The sequence below is a fragment of the Nannospalax galili genome, unplaced genomic scaffold (assembly GCF_000622305.1).
Source record: "Nannospalax galili isolate Female #2095 unplaced genomic scaffold, S.galili_v1.0 scaffold841, whole genome shotgun sequence".
In the NCBI taxonomy this organism is placed as follows: Eukaryota; Metazoa; Chordata; class Mammalia; order Rodentia; family Spalacidae; genus Nannospalax; species Nannospalax galili.
Window position 1 is genome coordinate 2036646 of NW_008345000.1, and position 24557 is coordinate 2061202.

The window sequence follows — 24557 nt, forward strand, 5'->3', positions numbered from 1 at the left end:
GCCATGTGGGTGCTGGGATTCGAACCCTGGTCTTCTTCAAGAACAGTCAGTGTTCTTAACCTCTGAGCCATCTCTCCAGCCCAAACTGGGCCGTTTGTCTCTCAGATTTCCCCGCTGTCTGTATTTGCTGATTGTATCTCTGTGTCGCAAGTCCTTTCATCTCACTCTTTCCTCAGAATCCTTGTGTGCTAAGTTGGGCCTGGCAAACGTGCACAGGGCTGGTTGGTAGTTCCCCTGAGGTACTCTCAGAAGTCCTTCACTCCAGGGACCACCAGTGCAGGCTCTCTAGGATGCTCCTCTTCAGCTTTTCAGATCTTTCTGCCTGCAGGACTTGGTCATGGCTGCCGTCTTTGTGAGACCAAGTGAGGGAAAAGGGATCGGAGGATTTTTCCAACATGCGTGAGTTCCCCCCAGACACCCAGTTTTCATTCCGAATCATGCCTATCCCCTACCTTGAGATGATGTTCATTTGGTTCCACTACAGAGTTGTGGAATTGAAGTCAGTATCAAAGAAGACTCAACAAGATCGGGGGACTCCAGGCTCTGTTGTGCAGGAGTACCTCTCAGGGCATCCTAAGAAGCTTTTACTAGGATAGCTCAGTGTATAGTTCATACAAAGCTCACACATGATTAGTGCTTAAGCTGTGCAAAACACACAGGAATTTCCTTATCGCTGTAGTCAGGAGATGGCTAGACTTGGTCAAGACCATGGAGACTTGCTCAAGGATAAGTACATAACAGACTTCCACAGTATGTGTCTCGAAGCCCACGTGCACAACACGAGGGTTGTATTATAGCTGTTCCCAGTGCTCCTGGACAAGGAACAGGCATTCCTAACTATAAACCTTTATGTCAGCTGCCTAAGGAAGTTTGTTAACTTTAAGTGCACAGAGTGCCCTTGTTCCTAAGGGGCAATGGAGACAACTATACATCCTCCTTTTTCTGTGGACTGATTTGGAGTGGCATAGCCCTCAAGTCTATTAGTGATGCTGGTTACATAGCTCATAAGGCATTGTACTAAGCAAGGGATGATGAATAACAATAAGAGAACTGTCTTGGCTGGTCCCAAGAATGGGGAAAGCCAAGAAAACCAGTCTGATAGTCTAGATAGACTGATGGTCAAAAAGTACCTTAAGGGAAAGTTGAAAAGAACTTTGAAGACAGAGTTCAAGAGGGTGTGAAGCTGTTAAGAGGTAAACAGGTGGGGTCTGCACAGTCCACCCAGAGGATTCAACCCAGCAGCATGTCTAGCCATGCCAGATCCAAGCTGTGTTCTCGTGAATTCTATCAATTTCTTGTTTGATTTGGTCTATCTGTTGTTAAATAATATTGGAATTATCTGTGATATTGAAACAGCACATTCTGGGAAATTGCTCACAGCCAATGTGATGTTATAGTAATGGAAAATCGATAGCAGCTTGATTCTGTAGAATTGACATAAGAAGTTCTTTCATTCCATGATTAGCCTCTGCTTATGCTTGTGCCATTCTGCTGGACAAGCCAGTTGTGAAATTTCCCTCGTAGCCTTACTACTAGACCTGGACCAGGTAAAATGAAAGGGCCATAATTGATATTTGGCTGATACTTACGAGAGCTAACTGATCATCATCGTCAGTGGGGAGGTCCTGAGTAACCCAGTGAGTGGAAATTAGGGATGTAGCAAAGGGGAGACCCATCCGATGGAGCATGTTCCAGAAAAGTTGGCAGGCAAAGCTTGCAAACCGGTGCTATTACATAAAAAGACCCATCCCACAGGGACTTCCTTCCCCAGCAGGTAAGGATATGATATGCTCAGTAGAAAATTCAAAGGTGGTGAAGAGACAGTACAATCACTACGCAGGCATATGCTGCTGAATAGCAAAAGAGACCAGTAACATTTGCTCTACACGCCATACAACCTGATCTTGCTTAGTAACTTCTAGTAACACTCACGTACTCATTGTATTTTTACAGACAAGCCCATGAGATTATTAGCTAACAGCTGATGCACTGAGTTTCTCTCCTGCACAGAGTCTACTCTTGTTCATGATACCCTCTGCTAACTGAACCCAGAAATTCTGATTGTCTATGGATCCCGAAGCCCATAGGAGGCTTATATTTAATCAGTGCTAGAAAAGATAGTATCCTCAGATGCTCTCTTTTAAGCTGAGTACAATTATATTGTCCTGCATCTTGAACATAAAGCTGATTTTTTTTATAAATCCCCAAATTTGCATTATTTCTTTTGGACTGATCAGTAATATTTTCCAAGGTCCCTTCATAGTCACCTGGCTAAATACTGCTTTCCCATTTTTATAGCATCTAATAGGACTTACCATACCCTCAAAGCATGAAAAGGTGCAGTTCAGGATAAAAGGAGATCCTGTAATAGCTGGCCCTGCTTGGATCACAGAAGGTGTACACACACTTTGCATAGTTCGTACATGAATTAAAGCAAGTGTCATCAGGAACATAGTTGTAGGGGAAACAGCACGTCCTGTATTTCTAATTTGACATTCAGTCTCTTGAGTGAGTTTCTTTAGCTGGCCCCAGGTAGGAAGAGCAGCTTGTTGATGTGAGGTGTGTTTTCATCCTTGATGGTGGAAATGCACATTTTCTCGAAGGGGGCCTCCAAGGATTCTTCATGGCGTGGCTTAACCTTCATGTGGGCACCCAGAAGTCCTCACCATGATCTGTGAATGCACAAGCGTGACCTCGACCCACACCTTAATGTGGCCTGACTTCTAACCGTTAGAGACTAGATTCTTCCATCAAATAGGTTGTGATTTGAGAGTGGAGGTGGCTTTAGCCCGGCGTTGTTGGGCAGCAGAGCACCCCTGCTCATCCACAGTTTCATAATTAATGGCATAAAAAGTCATAGCAAATTGCTGTTCAGCAGTAGCTCAAGCTCCCCCTTTTTGTTTAGACATACACGATTTGAAAGTATGATTTTTGCATTCTGTCCTGGCCTTCAGGGTTTTATGGGATTCCAGTGCTGTGGGAAATATACCAATCACCCAAAAGGTGAACAGAGCCAGCACTAGTGTAACGGGGACATGATCTGTTTTAATATTGTGAGGAAGTCCTAGAATGTCAGAAGTAGTTAACAAATGACTAATAACATGAGTAGTTTTTTTCCCCCTGCTTCAGCAGTGGCTCAAGGAAGTCCAGTGAATGTGTCAACAGTAACACGAACGCTTGAAACACGGTTGACACTGGGAACGTGAGTCGCCTCCATTTGACCGACCTCACTAGCTGGTGGATCCCATGGGTCTGCTCCTCCTGAAAATGAAGGGGTGTCAAATATGGTGCAGGAAGAGCATGAAGTGTGATTATGTTAAAGAAAAATGATGGCACAGGAAGGATGTGAGGGCATGTGTTAAGGCAGGTCAGCGTTGAGCCTCTTTTGCAGTCACAGTGAGTATGTTGCTTATCTGCTTGTTGCCTATGACAGTGGCCCTGGCAAACCTGAATGAGAGTGAATGTGAGTGGCATATACTGGCCTTGTTGCCTCACCAAATTTTGTGCCTATAAAGAACAAAACAGCAGATTCTTCCTCAAAAACCATGGAGGTCAGAAGTGTATAGTATTCTTCAGGTCCCAAACAAAAGCACTGTGTACACTGATCCTGAATGAACTGGACGCTGAGCTCCAACTTGCCCATGATGCCTTCACTGACCACCACCAGTCAATACTTCTGCCCAGAGCCACCATGCCAGCCAGACACCGAGCCTTCACTATGTACCCTAGACCCGGCTCTGAAGACATGCAAGGCCTCGGGGCTGCAGGTGGGCCAGAGCAGCTAGGAGAGTGCCAGGGCCAGGAGCAGTGAGGGCTCGGGGTGACGGTGGCCAGGGCATGATCATCTTGGACTCTCCACAGTGCTGCCACAAATGGCCATCTTTTCCAAATATGCCTCCAGTTTTTAATTGGAAGCATTGGGCAAGAAAACCCATTCAATTGAGCCTTCATTTTTTACCAGCCATCCTGTAGGAGAATGAGGAGCAGAAAAGCGAGCACAGTAATAGATACACAGGGCCAGCCTGCGCTAATATAGCATTTTGTATGTGTTGCTCTATCCAGGGCAATTCTTCTTGAGCCTTTGGTGATAAAGTCTGAAGGCTGTTAAGAGCAGGATTACCTTGGAGGATTTGGAATAAATGCTGTAATTGATAACTAGGAATGCCTAAAGATGGTCTAAGCCAATTAATATGTCCTAATAGTTTTTGAAAATCACTGAGTTTTTAATTGATCAATACAAATTTCTATCTTTTGTGGACTAATACGGTTATTAATAATCTTGGTTCTCAAATACAGAATGGTGTATCACACTGTGTTTTCTCAGGAGCTATGATAAGGCCAGTCTTTTGTGAGCAGGTCTTAAGCAGATCGAATGTATTTTGTAAATAACTAAGGTAGCAATTGCTAGTAGAAAATCACCCATGTACTGGATGACATTGTGGGGACCTAAAGGCCCCACCTTGCAGAGATCTGAGAGGAAGTGACTGGGGTGTGGCCTGACTTGCTTTAAAATTCTGAAGGATACTTCCACGCTGCTGAGGAGTGTATGATCAGCGTGTGACCATCCTTAAGATACACCCTCAGTGGGGAGGGGGATTTCCAGATGCCTTTATAAGCTCTGTAACACCTGCAATAAATGAGTCCCTGGTTGACTAGGCTCCCCATTGCGCCTGAGTGTTCCTGGTACTGGGGGCGGCGTGGGCTGGCGAATGGCGCGCTTACTCATCCCCAATCATCACTGCGCAGGGGTCGCTGGTTCGAACCCTCCACACGACATAAGCCTGTGGACATGTTTTCCTCATGGGTGCTGTGGCTGCACCTCCATAGGACTGACAAAGTGTGGGGCTATTAAATGTGCCTTGAGGTAATACCTTCTGTTGCTCTCTGGTGGGGTCTTTGTATTGAGGCTAGGCATGGTGAAAGCACACTTTTCACAGTTCCGTGATGCGAGAGGTATGTAAAGAAGCAATCTTTTAAATCAACGATAAAATGCCAGTCTTAGGTGTCATGTTGGAGATGGCAAGCGTGGTTGTAAGGCTCCCATGGGTTGAATGACTGCATTTGCTTGATGGAGATCTTGTAACATTCTTTATTTACCTAATATTTTTAAAGCCAGTTAATCATAAAAAGGATATCAAAATCCAAAAATCTTATCATGGACATTTATTGTTATCTTCTGAGTCTGTCATAAAAATGTATTTATCCCATTAAATATATAAGCATTTTATCAAGAATAGTAATGAACAGCTAAAAAAAAAATCTGAAATGTAAGAAGTCAAACATATAGGAAGACAAATAAAAGTTTTGTGAGATATCTCAGCAATATAGTGGATTAGGAAGAGGACATAATGATGGAAACAAAGTTCTTTAAACTAAGGCTGATTAATCGACCAGTATGAAGAGGGTTCCCGAGCAGGGGCCGCGCGATCGAGGGGGACAGAGGGATCCCTCACAGGGCCTTTGTTGAGGGGGACAGAGTGGCCTCTGCCCACAGAGAGAGACGGGGGAGGGGCGGGGATGCTCAGTAGGGTGCCTATCAGCATCTAGGACAGGGAGAGAGAGAGAGAGAAAGAGAAAGCAGGATTTGAAAGGGGGACAGTTTGGGAGTCTGCGGACAAAGGACAGAACAAACAGCAGACAACCTCAAAGGGTGAATTTACTGGAACTGTCAGTATAATCCCAAATAAGGGCCCAGCACTGCTCACATAGCACAGTGGGGAACTCTTCCCACAGAAAGAGGGTAGCACCCCAGGTCGGCTTCCAGTTGCCACTTAGCCAAATGAGCTAAGAGGACAGTCTAGCTCTCCTGTCCTTGAGACATAACAAAAAGACCAGACAGGACAACGCTAACAGGACTAGTCCCTAAGTACACTATTTCAGACCCAAGGCAAGTATTTAGTCATTCACACAATTCAGCTGGCCATGCATTTAAACAAAATCAAATCCCAGTTTCTCATGAGAGACAGAACCAGATGAGGGAAGGCCTATCCTTCCCAAACTGAAACCAGAAACAGAACCAGAGTCCTCAGCCTTGGCATCCCAATATATCACTAGAGGACGAAGGGAAAGATTCTCACTGTTATCACTGTTCTCCTCTTCCTATGAAATATTTTGGTTACCTGCCTTTAAAGGTGAAAGTGTCTGCTAGGATTGAATAGCCAAAGTTATAAGAGCACATGGTGACCAAACATTCAAGGAGATGATTTCATTCTGTGTGTGCACTTACTTAAAAGATCACAGCACATCTTTCCATTGCTGCATACGCAGCATGCCTTCAGGAGGAAGCCAGGTACAATATTTATATATGTGTTCAGAGAGCTCATAAAAATCCTTCCTTTTCACTTTAATACCTGATGCTTTAAGCATCCTGCACAAAAACACGTGTAATCCTCTTGTTTACTTTCACTTTGTTCTGTGGTTACCCTGGCATCTTGGAATGGGTTCTTTGCAAGCTTACCAGAACCACATACCTCTCTGGTGGTCCTCCGAAGTTTCCCTATGCTTTGGACGTGTCCCTGTTTGGATGCCACCTGTAGTGGTCATGAACAGATGTGTGCCAAGGGACTGAAGTTGAGATCAAAGGAGACAACAAGACCAGGAAACTCCAGGCCCTGCTGTGCAGGAGTACCTCTCACGGCATCCTGAGAAGCTTTTATTAGGATAGCTCAGTATATAGAGCTCACACAAAGCTCACACACGATTAATGCTTAAGCAGTGCAAAACACACAGGAAGGGATTTCCTTATGGCTCTAATCAGGAGCCAGCTAGACATGCGCAAGGCTGAGTCCATAGCAGACATCCTTAGGACATTCTTTGAAGCATACTTGCAAAAAGTGAGGGTTGTATTACAGCCCTTCCTCAGCATTCTGGGAGCAGGCGCAGGCATTCCTAACTAGCTTTTGTGTCATCTGAATCTATGTTTGCTAATCCCTAGTGCACCAAATGCCATTGTCCCTAAGGGGAAGAGGAGGCTACACAGAGCCTCACTATGTAGCCCAGGCTGGCCCCCAACTTATGATCCTTCTGCCTCAGTCTTCTGAGTGCTGGGGTTACAGGTGTGTGCCACCATGCCTGGTTAGACCAAGAGCTTCACACTTGTGGCAGAATGGGAGAGAAATAAGTAGTCAGCTTTATGGCACAGAATTGTGGTCTGAGGATGCTAGACGTTTTGTTATGGAAAATCAATGCAGTCAGCATGTTTTTACCTTCACCTTTCCTGTTGCCTGACTTCTAATAACGGCTGCCAGTGCCTTTGGGAGTTCTATGACCTGGACTGGTCTTGACTTCCTCTCTGTCAGTTCAGGATTCAACTCTGTCTACCTTTCACACTCCAAAACTATGTTATTGTTTTCTTGTGTTGTTCCTGACCTAGCAACTTTAAAATAAATGAATGAATAAAGTAAACTAAATTCTCTTAGTGGTATGTTGAGAAGGAACAGGAGTAATTCTTTCTTTGCAGTCCATCATTTCTGGAAAATCAACTAATTTTTAAATTGATTTTTAATTATACCAGTTCAGGGATAATTGATCTAGTTTATTACTTTGAGGTTCTGAAAGAAGCAAAGGATTGGTGAATGATGCTTATGGCTGAAGGAAGAGCTGTCCTCTTGGTGAAACTACTAGAAATCATTTTCTTCTTTGCAAGACAGAGGAATAGGCCGTACATCACATCCTTGGGGCGGGGGGTGGAGCTCATGAAGGTAGTTGTATAAAGACTCAAAAGATTCTCACAGCACATATGACGTTGCCACTTCAGAATAAGGAATCACTCTGACTGTTGTAAAAACCAGCTGCCCTTGCAGCCCCTCATAGCCAACAAGCTGTTGGCAAGATCAGGACATTTCATCTGTTCCAGGGCCTGGCTCCAGGCTTGCTGGCCAACACAAAAAAGGCATCCGGGACTGTCCAGGCGTCTTTAGAAATGCAACTGGGAAGGTTCCTCCCTGTCGCACTGGGGCTGGGCCCAGAGCTCTCTTCTCGGGGTCATCTGGAAACTCCCTGGTATGATTTCTTTGTTCTGGATGAGTTTCAGGGTTTGGGGTTTTTTCCTTTTTTCTTTTTTGGTCCAGCATAATGGCCGCCATCTCTGTGCATCAAATATCTAATTAAGTTGGACTCAATGACAGTAAGTTGCCCTGTTGTAAGAATGCTGTTGAGTTTTATATTCTGCTAAAATCTGAGTCCTTATGATGCCATCTGAGAAAAAGGGGCGTGTGCTGGGGGATCTTGGTGTACAGCTGTTTTGAAGATCTGTATTTTCTGTGTGGAACAAAATGCATTCAAACACAAGAGCCTCCATGGAATCCAGTCCTCCCGGGAGTGGGGATCCAAAGAAGGAATAGCCACAGAAGAATTTGCATTCTCTTGTAACTTTCTCTTTAGTCTTTTTTACTTAGCTTCCCCTACCTTCATCATAGCAAAACTAAGTTTAAAAAGAACATTGAGGGCCAGAAAGATGGCTCAGTGGGTAAAAGGTTTTTGCTGCCAAGCTTGACGATCTGCGTTTGATCCCTAGGATCCACATGGTGGAAGGAGAGAACTGACTTACAAGTTGTCCCCTCATCTCCACCTGTGTGCTCTGAAATGTGCAACACCCCCAATTTCCAATAAATAAGTCACTGTAATTTTTAAAAATTCATATTGATCTGGGTATGGTAGCATGTAATCCCAGTTCTCAAGACCCTGAGGCATGAGGATTATGAGTTGGAGGCCAACCTGGGCTACATAGTAAGCCCCTAACTCAACAAACAAACAACCTCTTAAAAACCAAGATTACACACCAGATCAGTATTGATATGGAAGATTTCCTAAATATTTCTTATATTTAGTTTATAGAAATCTCAGTGACAAAATCTGCTAAATCTGGCAAGGCCAGAAGACCATGGTTGCTCATAAGAGGAGGAATTGAAAGACACTCCAGAGAGCAAAACAAGGGAAGTTTGGCCATCATTTGACCAAGATGTCAAATAAACAAACAAGAGAAGGTTTTTAATGGGGAATATCACTATAAGAGAAAAATATTGTAAAAATTTTCAGATTTTTCTGTCTCCATTAGACATAAGCTAAAAAAAAATGTGAATATAAGCTATCAAGCATCTGGTCACCCCAATATAGGGAGAAACTCAAGTTGGGCAGTAGTAAAGGCAGATACTTTAGTTGGCTTGATTCTCCTTGATCATGAGTGCTAACTGCCACATACTCATGATCTTACAAAATTTAAAAATATCAAAGAGGGACTCTTCAAAATGAAGTGTTCTGACTTTTGTCACTTCCTGGTCTCAAGTGCAAGACCCACTAGATTCAACTTTATAGAGAAACAAGTACTTTTTTTGCACAGTAATTGTCATGTGCTGTTTGAACTCACTGAGAAACTGGCTCTGGAGATGGAATTAGATGCTCCCACTGTCTCAAAGTGTCTTCCAGAAACTCTTGAGACAGGCTGGTCCACCAACTCAGTGAGCCAGAGGAGGCCAATAAACAGGTCTAGAGTCCTCCTCTTTGCCACCGCCACCGCCTTCAGGGGCCACCAGCTGAGCGGAGGGCGATGCAGAGCACATGCAGAGCACGAGCCACGCTGGCCCGCCGGCAGTCTCAGGCTCCCGGCCCCTGCCTTCAGGGGCCACCAGCTGAGCGGAGGGCGATGCAGAGCACGAGCCACGCTGGCCCGCCGGCAGTCTCAGGCTCCCGGCCCCAGAGCCCATCCACACCCGTGGGCCCATCCTGGCCACCCGCAGCCGGGGAGCCCCTCAGCATCCCCCAGGCCTGCCCGCCATGCCAGCTCAGCCGGGTCTAAGCCGGGTGAACAGCCTGAGGGGCCTCGAGTACTGAGACTATGAGGCCCATGTCCCCAACTGGGGTAATCAAGATGATTACCAATTGATTCAAAAACTTGGTTGGGGTAAGTATAGTGAAGTATTTGAGGCCATTAACATCCCCAACAATGAGAGGGTGGTTGTAAATATTCTCAAGCCAGTGAAGAAAAAGAATATAAAACGAGAGGTTAGGATTCTGGAGAACCTTTGTGTGGGAACAAATGTCATTAAGCTGATCGACACTGTAAAGGACCCTGTATCAAAGACGCCAGCTTTGGTATTTGAGTATATCAATAATACAGATTTTAAGCAACTCTACTAGATCCTGACAGACTTTGATATCTGATTTTGTGTGTATGGACTTCTTAAAGCTCTGGATTACCAGCACAGCAAGGGAATCATGCACAGGCATGTGAAACCTCACAATGTCATGATAGATCACCAACAAAAAAAGCTACAACTGATTGATTGAGGTCTGGCAGAGTGATATCATCCTGCTCAGGAGTACGATGTTCGAGTGGCCTCGAGATACTTCAAGGGACCAGAGCCCCTTGTGCGCTATCAGATGTATGATTACAGCTTGGACATGTGGATCTTGGGCTGTATGTTAGCAAGCATGATCTTTTGAAAGGAGACCTTCTTCCATGGACAGAACAACTATGACCAGCTTGTTCTCATTGCCAAGGTTCTGGAGACAGATGAGCTCTACAGGTACCTGAAAAAGTACCACATAAACTTAGATCCTCACTTCAATGACATTCCGGGACAACATCCATGGAAACGCTGGGAAAATTTTATCCATAGTGAGAACAGGCACCTTGTCAGCCCTGAGGCCCTAGATCTTCTTGACAAGCTCCTGTGGTACGACCATCAACAGAGACTTACCGCCAAAGAGGCTATGGAGCACCCGTACTTCTACCCAGTGGTGAAGGAGCAGTCCCAGCCTTGCAGAGAGTGCCGTGCTTTCTAGTGGTCTCAGCACGATGAAGCCTGGGAAGCGGTAGTAATGCGGCTCTGATGCTTGCCAATAAAACCAACCAACCAAACACAACCTTGAAGGAAACTTCAGTGTGATAAAAGGAAATTCTAATCATTCCTTCTAAAGGCAAAGAAGAGTAAAGACCTAAAAGTCTGTCAAAAGCAAGGAACTCCCCAGTACTAGTTCGCAGGGAGCTGCGCTGTACAGCGTGGTGATCGTGTAGTTCAGGATCTGAGGGACTCTCTCTTTGGAATGCATGGGAGATGAGAAGCTCAGGGTTGTTGTTGCTTACCTGCGTTTAACAGGATACCACTGTTGAATTAACCCGTTCTTTCAACAAGCTCTGAATGCCTGACTTCCTGTCTATTCCATCCTGGTCTGGTTTTCTTTTGTAAGAATTCAGGCTCAAGTTTTAGCAAAAGTCAGCAGTCAATTCTGACACACCAGCCTCATTTACAGAAAAAAAAAAAAAAAAAAAAAGATGAAAACAGTGACAGTATTTTTTTTAAGCTCTTACAAATTCATGTGTTACATATTTTTTTTTCATGACATGAGCTCTCCAGGAAATGTACCTCATTCCTGCAGTTTTCCTCTGTTTGTTTGGGAGCAAACTAGTCACTTTCAACTAGTCCCCTTTAATGTCAGAAGGCGTCGCTGTAAATGAAATGCTTCCATAAACAGGTTCACAGGCGCATCAGAAGTGCCATGCTAAGTGCATAACTTGGGGCTCACCTTTGTTTATTGCCTAACTATTGAATCTTGCTTTTTTTATTAAAAAAAAACAAAACAAAACTTTTTTTCCCCCTGGCCTTGTAAGGAAAATCTCACCATTTCCAAGCACATCCCTGTGTGTGCATCTATTTTAATGTACCTCTCTAAAACAAAAACCATTTTTGTTCACAACCATAACTAAAGCTGGAAAGTCAGTTTTCAGGGGAACCAAGGAGGGAGAAAATGTCCTATCAGGATTTATTCAGGAAAGACCTCCCCAAAGTGAAAAGGCATACCCACCCTGCTTCCCTCTTCTTAATCCCTATACAAACAATTTCTGACTGTAATCAGGGTCACATGCTGTTGAGGCCCTGATCCGTCATATGTGAATGTGGTGGCAAAGAAATCTCTCTCGCATGCAGGTGCTGGTGTGTGGACAAGGCTATCCTGTGACTCCAGCAGCTGGCAAGAGAGGAAGAGACGGGCCGGGAGAAGGAAGTAGAGCTCCTGGAGCAAGTGTCAAAACTCTCGATCCACTGTGCTAACCTTCACGTTAGCAAGAGCTGGATTTTTTGTTGTGTTTTCCAGTAGGGCTGATTTCATTTGGGGGACTTGTCCCTGACGTGGTTTGCTAGCTGGTCTCCCTCCCCCTGGTTGTAGAGCCCTACCCCCACATCACACTTAGAATTTCTTTATTAACTATTTAATAATGCCATACATTTTTATAAGGTTAGATTGTTTGTTTGAAACATCTGTTTACATTCCAAATTCCAATAAAAATTGTATTGGTATTGGTAAAAAACAAAACAAACGGGTCTTAGGGCAAAGGCCCTTGAGAACAGCTAAGGGATAAAATATTTCCAACAGAAGTTATTACTCATTTCACAATATAAAATGTTTATAGTAATTACAGTCTAAGGGATGTGCTGTTTCCCACTAACAATGTACTTGTGTGGGAACTTCCCACTAAAATTTCAGTCCCTCAGGCTACAGAAGTGAGCTTGCCTCACCCTAAATGATAAAAGGCAGGCTACCTCCTTGCTTAGTCCTGTGATAACAGAGAAGTTACCACTTTAGATGTTGTAAGAAAAAATTCCCACAAACTTATGGGAAGCCATTTAAAAATATTTGGCTCAGCAGTTAAGAGCTCTGACTGCTCTTGTAGAGGACCCGGGTTCAGTTCCCAGCACCCACATAGAGGTTAACAATGGCCTGTAACTCCTGTTCCAGGGGATCTGACACCTTCTTCTAACCTCTGCAGCCATTGCATGACATGGGTGCACTTACATGTAGGCAATACACTCATACACATAAAATAAAAATAATAAAATAATTTTCAGAATTTGGTGTAACCTTAGGTAATTCAAATTGGACTCTAAAGGTGATTGTTTGCTCGGATGTCATTGATTCAGATTATACTACTCAAATTCTTACTATGATTTATTCTCAGTGACTCTAAGAAATTCTGACTTTAACTTAACTGGTGCAATTGGTTTATTGTTTATTTTGGTGGAATCAAAATAAACCAGAAATTTGTCACCAGAATTTATGAGAAGCGGATAGACATTGCCTAGAACACCATCAAGAAAGTTCTCACATCCGGGCATGGTGGAACACGCCTTTAATCCCAGCACTCGGGAGGCAGAGGCAGGCAGATCTCTGTGAGTTCAAGGCCAGCCTGGTCTACATAGTGAGTTCCAGGACAGCTGGGGCTACAGGGAGACCCTGTTTCAAAAAGCCAAAAAAAAAAACCCGAAAGTTCTCACAACAGATGGTAAATTTGTTATCCGTATTTGTTAGCATGTCATGATATTAATCAGTAAATAAGAGAGGTGTTAGAAGGATGCAAGAATGGAAGCAGTTTTAGTGAAGAAGGATTTTTGAATGAAGATGGCCGCATGTTTCCAGAATGAAAAGTGGGAGTAAAAAAGGCTTGTACGTTATGAAGGATCGAGTGAGGGATTTTTTTATTTTTAAAATATTATTTTTTATATGTATGAGTGTATTGCCTGCATGTATGTGACTGCACCCATGTCGTGCAGTGTCTGCGGAGGTCAGAAAACAGCCAAATCTCCTGGAACTTGAGTTACGGGAGGTTGTTAGCTGCCATGTAGGTGCTGGGAATCGAACCCAGGTTTGCTGCAAGAGCAGTCAGTGCTCTAACCGTGGAGCCCTCTCTCCAGCCCCTAATAAGGTATTTTAGATATGTAAGAGATGAAACTTAAAGATGATATATATAAAATCTTAAAATTTCTAGTCAAAGTTCAATCAATGCTGAAATTAAATCAATGGAGTTATCAATCTAATCTTACTAGTACAAGGATTGGCTTTAAAAAAAAAACAAGTGAATGCTGAGTCAGGCTGTTTATTCAAGTATAAGAAAATCCACAGATACTTCTTCATGATAACAGCTTATTGTATGCAGTAGTTTGTAAGCTATCCCTTTGATACGTTACTTTTGAAACAGCATTACAGTCTGTATAAAACGGCAGTTTAAATTTTATTTTGGTTGATGATAATGTCTTGTTTTGGGGAAAATTTTTATCTCAGTTATATAGTGGCTGTAGAAATACAAAAGTCAATGTGTCTAAAAACACAGTTTGTAAAGTGGCATGTAAGAAGGGTTCATTAACTAATCCCAACCTCACAGGCTGCTATGAGGCGTGAATATGTCTCTGTACACATGTGCATATATGAATGTGGCTAGACATGTATGCACACATTTGTGCATGTATGAATGTGAACGACAAAAGATGCAGACAGTACCACTAGTGCCTGGTTTGTAGTCAACACTGTATAGTATTTGCTGAAGTATTAAGTTAATAGTAAGTGCTTGTTAGCACCCATTGGATGAGTAGCTATATGTAACTATGCAACCATCACCCTACTTAATCCCCACCACCAACACTGTGAGGCAAGTGTTAGACTCAATAACTTACCAGTGACCATGAGTTAGAAATTAGGGAGCCAGGATTTCTTCCAGGCTTGTGTGATCTAAAACCTTGGACTGCCTTTCTCCATTGTCTTCACAGAAACCAGACTTGCATTATTAATGTACAAAATTGGAGGAACTATATCCTTATCAAGGGGTGCTTGTAAATTACTTTTTACTTCCTAATATAATTGAGCTTTAGGATGGTAACATCATTAGCATACACAACTGTCCTTGCTAATGCCCTCCAACACACAGATGCCATCTTTCCAAGCTCCATCAGGCCAGCTTGTCTAAGATAGTCACAGCAGAGCTTGTTAACTGTAATGTCCCAGCAAGAAAGGGAGGGGCAGGGGACCGCTCCCTGGAGAGTCCAGCCATACCTCCAGCCAAGCAGTAGGCCCCAGTTGCATGTCGCCTGGGAGAGAGGATAAGGGACTGTGGGCTGAGGAAACCTAGAAGCTCCCCTGCCATTTTGTGTGACTATGGGGAAGCCACCATAGCTTGGATGAAGACTTTCTTGTGTGACCTTAGGTGGGGAGCACCCATACTCCTGTAAGCAAACCCCCACCCACTGCTCTGTAAGTAATCCCAATGAACTCACTGATTTCCCAGCCTGTAATTTGACAAACTCATACCTTGGTTTGTGACCAAGGGACAAAGAGTGTGGGGACCAAGTGGCTTATACCTCCCCTCTAGAAGGAATTTCAGCACCAGCTGGCTTCTATATTACAACAGAAACAGCCTTGCAGTGTTAGATGGCACCAAACAGTTGATCAGAGACAGGAAAACTATGTCTAGAGCATGTTGCAAAACCAATAAACCCGACCAGCTTCATACGTTTCATGCCGATGGTTTCAAGAGCTCTTGGACTTAATTCCTTTCGATGAAGTAGTTAAACTTTTTTATTATTGAGAGTTAAGCATCAAGTAATAGCAAGGGTCACTATTAGAGAACTGATTGAAAAAGACTGTAGCAAATCCAGTACGTAGAATATCAGACTATCACTTGGAAGAGTCAGAAAGACTTATGGACTGGTATAGAAAATTAGAGTAGTATCACGTGCAATATTACATTTTTATGGGAAAACAAACTGAATGTTGGCTAGGAAGAACTGTGGGAACAGCCAGCCTTGTGCACATCTGTGTGTACTGAACAGAATATTTGAGGGAGACACAAGAAAATTCGATGGTGGGTAACAGTGGATCTTCAGGTGGAGGTGGCAAGTTGGTGCTCTTTAAATTTATTCTTGCCATCTGATTTTAAGGAAAAATTACTTGAAAAAACTTAAAACCATAAGCTTTTACCTTTTCCTCTCACCTACAGAAAACTTGAGAAACCGTGTGTCTGTATTTAGACCGTGACAGCAGATGATCAGCCAGTGCTGTGCCCACTATTCCAAGCTGGTTTCAGCCTCATCTGCTGCCGATGACCTCTGCCACACTAACCTGCCCTTCAGTCATAGAGCCTACTGGACCCCTACCCCATCTCTTTTCCCTGCCTCTGAATCCACACACTGCTGGAAGGCCCAGATCCCCTGAATCACATGTTCCTCTATCATAGATCTCCTGAATCTACATTCCTGAAAGGTCCATACCACCCAAGCCATCCCATTCCACCTCCACAGTGTGACTTGCATGGGAGGGGGGTGCTGTTTCCAGTTTCTTTCTATTAAGTGTTATTTCTGTTATTTAGACATACGTTTTACCTTCCCTATTGAATCCTGTACCTTACAAAGGAAGGATAAATGTCACATTTCCCTCCATTCAAATCAAATCATCTTCCTGACTCATAAAGAGATCTAGAACAGAACAGGAATGGTGGCATACATCTGGAGTCCCACCAGGAAGGCTGAGGCAAAGAATTGAGAGTTCCAGCCAGGGCTACATGGGAGACCCCATCTCCTCCCTATACACACACAGAAATCTGTAATACTGTTTACAAATAGCTGCTTTCCAGTGAGGTCTCCTGGAACGAATGAGTATTTAAGAATTAGATTGTGAGTAAGCAGCGGTTCCTTCATGACGGCACCGACAGCGGAAAGGTTCATTTGTCCCTACCGTCCTTCATGGGCAATGGAGAGGCTGATGACACTGCAGGGTGGCATGCGACTCACCACTATTTGTTCAGAATGCCTTCTTCCCTTGAAAATCAGAGTAGATGCTGGACATAATGGTGCACACCTTTAATTCCAGCACTCAGGAAGCAGGGGCAGGTGGATTCCTGAGTCTGAGGCCAGCCTGGTCTACATAGGGAGTTCTAGGCCAGCCAGCGTCAATTAGTGAAACCCAATACCCCCCCCCAAAAAAAAGGAAAAAGCAAAACAAAAACCTTCAGCAAATTGGGATGAGACAGAATTAGTGCTACAGGCCCAATGACACATTGCCCAAGTCCCTGTTCATGCATTATAAGAATCTGATCACTACTATCTCATCATTTTGAGATCATGTTATCCCCGAATATTCTTTTTATCAGGACATTTATCTTCTTGTGTGTTTGTGCACATGGGCACACATGGACATGCATGCATGTGGAGGCCACATGTGACCCTCAGGCCTCATCCACCTAGTTTTTGGAGACAGGATCTCACACTTTCCTTGAACACACCAAATAGGTGAGGCTGGCTGGCCAGTGAGCACCAGGATCCACTCATCTCCACCTCCCCAGTGCTGGGATTACAAGTGTGTGCCTCCATGCCTGGCTGTTTTTTATATGGGTTCTCAGATTTTCATGCTTATACAGGAAACACGTCACTGACTGAGCCATCCCCAGAGCCCCCAAGCATTTCTACTCTTTAATTCACTTTTTAAAAAAAATTTTATTAATTTTGTGTATGCGTGTATTGATGCTGGCATTTCTACTCTTTAATAAGTGCTTTTGTACAGCACTCTGATGCCTGCACATCTTTCAGCAAATTCCACAAGCTGGAGATTGCAGTGCACTTTTGCAAAGGTCCGTCTGTTCTTCAACATCATTATCACTGCATGTATATTCCAAAAAGGTGGCATGACACCAACTAACATGAAAATTTTACTGTAAACAGAAAATGTTATTTGTGACCCTGGTATTCCTTGTTAATGCTAAATCATCCTGAGCACTCCCAAGAAAAGACCAAATATGTGATGTTAGAAATGGAGTGGTTAGAGGCCGGGCGTGGTGGCGCACGCCTTTAGTCCCAGCACTTGGGAGGCAGAGGCAGGCGGATCTCTGTGAGTTCAAGGCCAGCGTGGCCTACATAGTGAGTTCCAGGACAGCTGGGGCTACAGGGAGACCCTGTCTCAAAAAGACGCTCTTCCAAAAATGGAGCGGTTAGAAGGGAAGTCAGCCGGGAAACTTTGCTCTGGGAGGTCCATGAGTATAGTCATATTCATCTTCCTTCCTGTCCACCAGTTGCTTGTTTTTAAAATTCTTTGAGTTATAGTCATGGTTCCTTAGAAATGATCTGAAGGGAAAATGCTCTTCAGCTGACAGCAGAATAATTGGCGTCAGAGTCCCTTGTTGGGGAATAATAACACTTGACGGGGAGAAGTGGCCCATTCAGGCTGGCCAGCATTTGAAATTCATGGAAAGACAGTGGTGGTGCCATAGAACTCTGCTGAAACTCTGACTTTAGAAGCTTTTTAGAAATAGGGAACTGCTCACAATGAGGGCCTGTTTTGTAAGCAGAAAGAGTCGGCCTGTGTAGGAGATGAGTCCCACCCATGGTTTTCAGAAATTGAGCACTTATTGCTAAGTTTATGAGTCATCTATGATGCTTTGCTGATAAGGGGTTTCAAGAATTCAATTCTCTTGGTCCGAGAGAGATAGGAGCGTGTATATTCATGCATGCCTATGTGCACCATGCACATGCACAAGAGTTCACCTGTCTGAGCCGAGTTGCCTCTGGTGCTAAGCACTATCAAAAGGACAACACTCTGACTTCTATTTTGGATTGCTGTGTTTTTCTTAGTTTGCAAGAGATGACTAACGTGGTCTTTGGTTTTACAGCATTCTTCAGCCCAATGATGCGTAGAATGCTTTTCCCTTCAGTCTGGCTCAAAGTAGATAAGGGTATGCCTCGACACAGTAGAGCAGGTTAAATATAGTCTAGAGAGATGGCTAGCTTGAATTTTAACATCCCAAGTGCAAGCCATTTTCATAGATTAGAAAATTGTTCCTGTATAATCCAATTTTGCTTTGCTGTAAGTCAGATAAGTGACATCGGAGAAAAACATTTATATCATGGGTTGACACACAGTAGCCTTCACAACGGCATCATAAATAGTCTCTTGATGTGCATAGCTACCAGAGAATGGCCTTTATTTTTTAAAAAGAGTATTAAGGAGAGGCTGGAGAGATGGTTCAGTGGTTAAGAGCACTGGTTGCTCTTGCAGAAGACCTGGGTTGGGTTCCCAGCACCCACATGGCAACTAACAACTGTCTGTAACTCCAGTTCCAGGAGATTTGACATCCTTTTCTGACCTCTGCAGGCATTGCACAACATGGGTGCATTCATATACATGCAGGCAGTACACTCATACACATAAAATAAAAATAATAAAATATTAAAAAAAATAAAAGTATTGGGGCTGGAGAGATGGCTCAGTGATTAAGAACACTGGCTGTTCTTGCAGAAGACCCGGGTTCGAATCCCAGCACCCACATGGCAGCTAACAACTGTCAGTAACTCCAGTTCCAGGGGATCTGACAGCCTCTTCTGTCCTCCGTGGGCATTGCATGATAATTAAATAAAAAATAAAAAATAAAATACTTTAAAAAATAAAAGTATTTAAGAGTCATAAACCACGCATGGTTTTTATGGAATCCCAACAAACTTATTTGTCACCCCCATTTCATATATAAAGAAACCAGATTTGCAGGTGTGAAATAGGTTTCCCAAGATGACCCTAATTTCTGGAGGTGGGGAAACATGTCCATTGGGCAGCCCTACTCCACCTCCCATCTCCTCAGCATGCGGCGTTTCCATGGAAACAGAGTGAGGACATGTGGATAGAGCCCCACAACCTAGTTGGAATAGGAATCCAAAACCTTGATTTCAGCTGGAAGGAATTTTTCTTTCACTACCAGTTAATCATCAGAAGATAAGGTGGGGAGCATGTTTTTAAAGGGTGAGGGCCTAGGTGTGAGGGGGAAAGATGCCAGTTGTCCCTGTGGAATGGAGGAAGAGGAACAGGACATGTCAACAGTTAGAAATGGAACACCCGCAAAACCACAGCCCTCTACCCACCACAGGAGAAACAGGAAGTGGGAGAGCCCGTGGCTTGCTTCCTTAGTGATAGAACTTCCTCATCAGAGTTCAGGCCTCCTGCTTTGTGTTTTTTATTTACTTCTTGTTATTTTATTTTCTGTGCTTTGCCTGCATGCATGTATGTGTACCCATGTCATGCAATGCCTGTGGAGCCAGAAGAGAGTGTTGGATCCCCTGGAACTGGAGTTAAGGATGGTTGTTAGCCACCATGTCGGTGCTGGGAACCAAACCCAGGTCCTGTGGAAGAACAACCAGTGCTCTGAACTGCTGAGCTATCTCTAGACCCATGCTAACTTCAACTCACTAAGCACCCAAACTGATTGGTTCTGTGCTTGTCTTCATGCTTCTTTTAAATCCCTCTTTTTGGGATGTTTGATTTGGACATCAGTGATATAAATTTCCCTTTCTAGACAAAAACAAATGACTAACCAAAAGTGAGGCTCGTTGTAAGCATTTTTGCACCAAAGAATTGAGATTTGTCTACAAGAGAAGTATGAAGAACTGATGCATAATTAATTCCTGTCTGCTCCCGGGCCAGCCATTTAAAGCCATCCCTTTCCTGGTCCATCGTGTAAATACTACAAGTGATCACATGCTACTAGATCCCAGTGTGCGGACAGATCCTAGTGTGCTCTGTTACGTTAGATGAAGTGCTTAACCTCTGGGCTTCAATGACCTGACCTGTAAATGGGAACAAGAATAGTAATACTTTTTTAAAAAATACATTTTTATTGAATTTTTGTGGATTTCATCTATCTTAATCATACTTAGTCCCCTTCCCTATCTGCACCCCACCCCCACAGCCTGCTCACAGGACTTCATGCATTTTGTCATATATGTTAAGGCCAACCATGAGGAAACAGTCTTACAGGCTCCTGGGACCTTGCTCATATGAACTTACAGAAACAGTAATGCTTCTGAATGAAATAGGGGAATGCTTAGGATGACTACTCCAAAGGTTATTTTGGCTAATGATCAATAAAGTGATTTATTAAACTACTATATTGGGAATCCCCATTACATTAAAGTACATTAAATATCTAAGAAACACAGGGTATCATTGTGCAGCCCTGGCTAGCCTGGAAATCCCTGTATAGACCAGGCTGGCCTCCAACTCACAGAAATCCACAAGCCTCTGTCTCCTGAGTGCTGGCCCTAAGAAACTCATTTTCAAGTAAAAGATCACTTTTAATTTTTGAAAACCATGCAAAATACTCTTGTGAATTAGAGACTCCAAACCTTGTCCCTCCCCAATCACTTCTCCTTCCAGTCACTAAGACATCTTTTCAGCCCTCATCTGGTTTCCTTTACCAATGCCTCTATGTCACACTAGCCTGGAAAAATCCCCAAATCGAGTTTTCTAGCCGCACAGCAGGCAACACTTTCAGTTCTTGGTCTCTGCCCTCAGCTGGGTCCGCTGTGCTGCCCCACCTTTTCACAGTTTCCAGCCAGGGCTCTGTTCTCATCAGCATAGATGTCAGATCTCTACACACTGCACAGAGATACCTTGCTTAGGGAGAACTGAGCATAAGAAGGAAGATGAGCAGGAGTTAGCAGAGGAAAGGGGAGAAAGGAGCCAGTGCCGGAGGAAGATGACTGGCCAAAAGGCAATAAGTGTTCCTTGCAGCTGATTTAATTCCATTGCACTGGATTTTAAATCTTTCCTATAAGTATGCTGCCGTGAGCTTTGAAGAGAGGGCTGAGGTTTGGGGGGAAATAGCACTTGTCACACGGACCGTCTTTGCCTTGGCTCAGGAGGTTTCCATGTGGACTAGTCTGCTTACTTACTGAAGCTGATAGAAGTTGTTTTGTACTTCCAACTGGATTTAGAGGTGGAAGAATTAGCTGTTTGGTTGTCAGCCCAGAGGAGGTCAAGTTGCCACTTTCTTTTGTTGTCCCAAATCCAGATTCACGCACCAGGCACCTCCATCTTACCACTGACGTTCAGCTCGATGAGATGAAGTACCTGATGTGTACTCGTGGTGGGTGGGCACCAAGGTTGTCCCCTCCCACCAACAGCCTCGTAAGTCTGTTTCCCAAACTGGTTGGTGTTGGCAGCACCAAGACCACTAGTGAGACTTAGATCTGAGGAGTGCAGTGAAACTGACCATTTAGAACTGACAGGGTCACGGTGAGGCGGCAGCTTTTGCCCTGATCGTTGCAGCCCTCACAGAACCTCCAAGAGACAGAAAGATGCGGAAATTTTTCAGGTAGTGTGGAAACAACACATTTGACGAGGTGGTCAACATTGTCTGCTTGATATAGCATAAATCCTTATTGGGAGAACTTTCTGGAACTTTTAAGAAGATCCTGGAGACTGCTAACCAGCATCCCTGAGATGCCGTTTCGTTTGTGGGCTGCACAGTTGATGGCCACCACCATCCACTTCCATGAGAGCATGAATAATTACATCTTGTAGTAGGGTGCCCAGCTAGTTAACAACAGGAAGTATTTCAATTGATCATCTAGAAAAAAATGAAATAGGAGATGAGCCTCTGATTCTTTTTAGAAGCAAAGATGTAGGGGAGGGAGCTGAAAATACTGCTTAAATATCTACCCTAGTGAGGGATGTAAAGTGTGAAGGAGCTGACCAGAAAAGCGACAAAGCCTGGCTTTCCACGGAGTGCTGATCTGTGTCACACAGGACAGGCCCTGTGCCCTGAAGGCTTCCTTTCATGGAATCTGTTTCAGGTAGCTAAACTGTGATGTTGCCAGGGCACCTTCCTGCAGACAGCATGGCAGGTGATGTAGACACAATTCAGCATTATTAGAATCAGAAACAACTAAGATGTGTGTGCCACCTTGCTGAAGCCTGAGTTTTTGTGTCTCACAGTGCTGAGTATGGTCCATGGATCAGCAGCATCTCAGGGATGCTGGGTAGAAGTCCAGAGTCTGAGTCCTGCTGCAGGTTCTGCTGAATAGAATACTCACATTAACGAGACACTTGTGTAATTCGTATTCGAACCTGGGAGTGATGCTTTCAGCTTTAGCAAAGGGGAGCCATGGTAGGCAGGGTTAGGAAAGGCTCTCCGTGTTTCAGAGAGGAGCAGGTCCTGGAGGAGGTGAGAGCACTTAGCTGTGAGGCAGCTCCAAACACCCCTACCTGAGCTGTTTCTGCATCTGGTGCAATAGCAGCTGCTCCACCTCCATCCCTTCCAAGGGCTCCGATGCTGAGGGAGTGTCCTAGGCGCCTGACTGTGTAACTAGACCTTACAGTGTCATCTCATCTCTAAAGGTGTCATGACATGTTTGTTGTCATGGTGGTTGTTCAGGGGTACTTAATCTACAATAAAATCCCTCAATTTAAAGAGTAGGATTTGGGGCCGGGCGTGGTGGCACACACCTTTAATCCCGGCACTTGGGAGGCAGAGGCAGGCGGACCTCTGTGAGTTCAAAGCCAGCCTGGTCTACATAGTGAGTTCCAGGACAGCTGGGGCTACAGGGGGACCCTGTCTCAAAAAAGACCAAAAAGACTGAAAAAGAAAAAAAAGATTAGAATTTGGTAAGTTTGCCAAGTCCAGTTGTGAAAGTCACTACCACAGTCACAGTGTAGAAAATTTTTTCTATTTTTTTTTAAAATTGAATTATTTGTGGGGCTGGAGAGATGGCTCAGCGGTTAAAAACACTGGTTGTTCTTGCAGAAGACCCTGGTTTGAATCCCAGTACCCACATGGCAGCTAACAACTGTCCATAACTCTAGTCCCAAGGGATCTGACAGCTTCTTCTGACCTTCTCGGGCATTGCATGACATGGGTGCACTGACCTACACTCAGGCACATAAAATAAAAAAAAATAAAAAAATTTCTTAAATTGAATTATTTGCGCCGGGCATGGTGGCGCACACCATTAATCCCAGTATTTGGGAGGCAGAGGCTGGCGGATCTTCGTAAGTTTGAGGCCAACCTGGTCTACATAGCAAGTTGCAGGACAGCTGGGGCTACAAGGAGACCCTGTCTCAAAAAGACCAAAAAAAAAAAAAAAGGAATTATTTGCAATTTTCATACAGTATAATTTGATGATATTTAGATCTCCTCCCCTAACCACACATCCCCTCATTGCCCCTTCCAAATTTAATGTACTGTATTATATATTATATGTATAATATATAATAAGGTCTATACAGTCTAATTTGTGTCATTTTAATTGCCTTAAATCGTGAGTTCCCCTTGTAACAACTTTCCACTTTATTAGCATGTAATACTCTTAAACGTTTGTTTATGAGTCTAGAGAGACGGCATGCCAGTTAAGAGCATGATTGCTCTTTCAGAGGACTCGGGTTTGGTTCCCAGCACCCACATAGTGACTAGCAACTGTTCATAACTCCAGGTCCAGAGAATCCCATACTCTGTACTGGCCTTTGTGGGCATTGCACACGTGGGGTGCACTTACATACATTCAGGCAAAGCCAGGCCTTTACTCCCACCAGAGGCAAACAGATCTCTGTGAGATGGAGGCCAGCATGGTCTACGAAGTGAGTTCCAGGTCAACTAGGGCTGCAGGGAGACTCTGTCTCAAAAACAACAGTGCAAAACAAAAACCAGAAAAACATACATGCAGGTTAAACATTCATACACATAAAATAAAAATAAATAAATAAATTGGGGACTAGAGAGATGGCTCAGTGGTTAAGAGCACTGCTGCTCCTGCAGAGGACCTGGGTTCAATTTCCAGCACCCACATGGCAGCTAACAACCATCCTAACTCCGGTTCCAGAGATCCGATGCCCACTTCTGACCTCGAGGCATTCCCTTATATACACACATGCACTCATACATGTAAAAATAATAAATACAGTATTAAAAAATTTAAGGTTGTTTATTATATTATCTATACAATTTTTGTGTGTGTATATTTGCATGTGTGTTTATGTAGGTT

General features: G+C 43.9%; 1 protein-coding gene and 1 pseudogene across 4 annotated transcripts in view; both read left to right on the top strand.

Annotated features, from left to right (window-relative positions):
* The window catches only part of Slc38a1 (solute carrier family 38 member 1), an 85323-nt gene that overhangs the window by 33981 nt on the left and 26785 nt on the right, over positions 1-24557 (top strand). The gene's annotated exons all lie outside the window — the stretch shown is intronic.
* LOC103740642 lies at positions 338-10962 on the top strand (annotated as a pseudogene).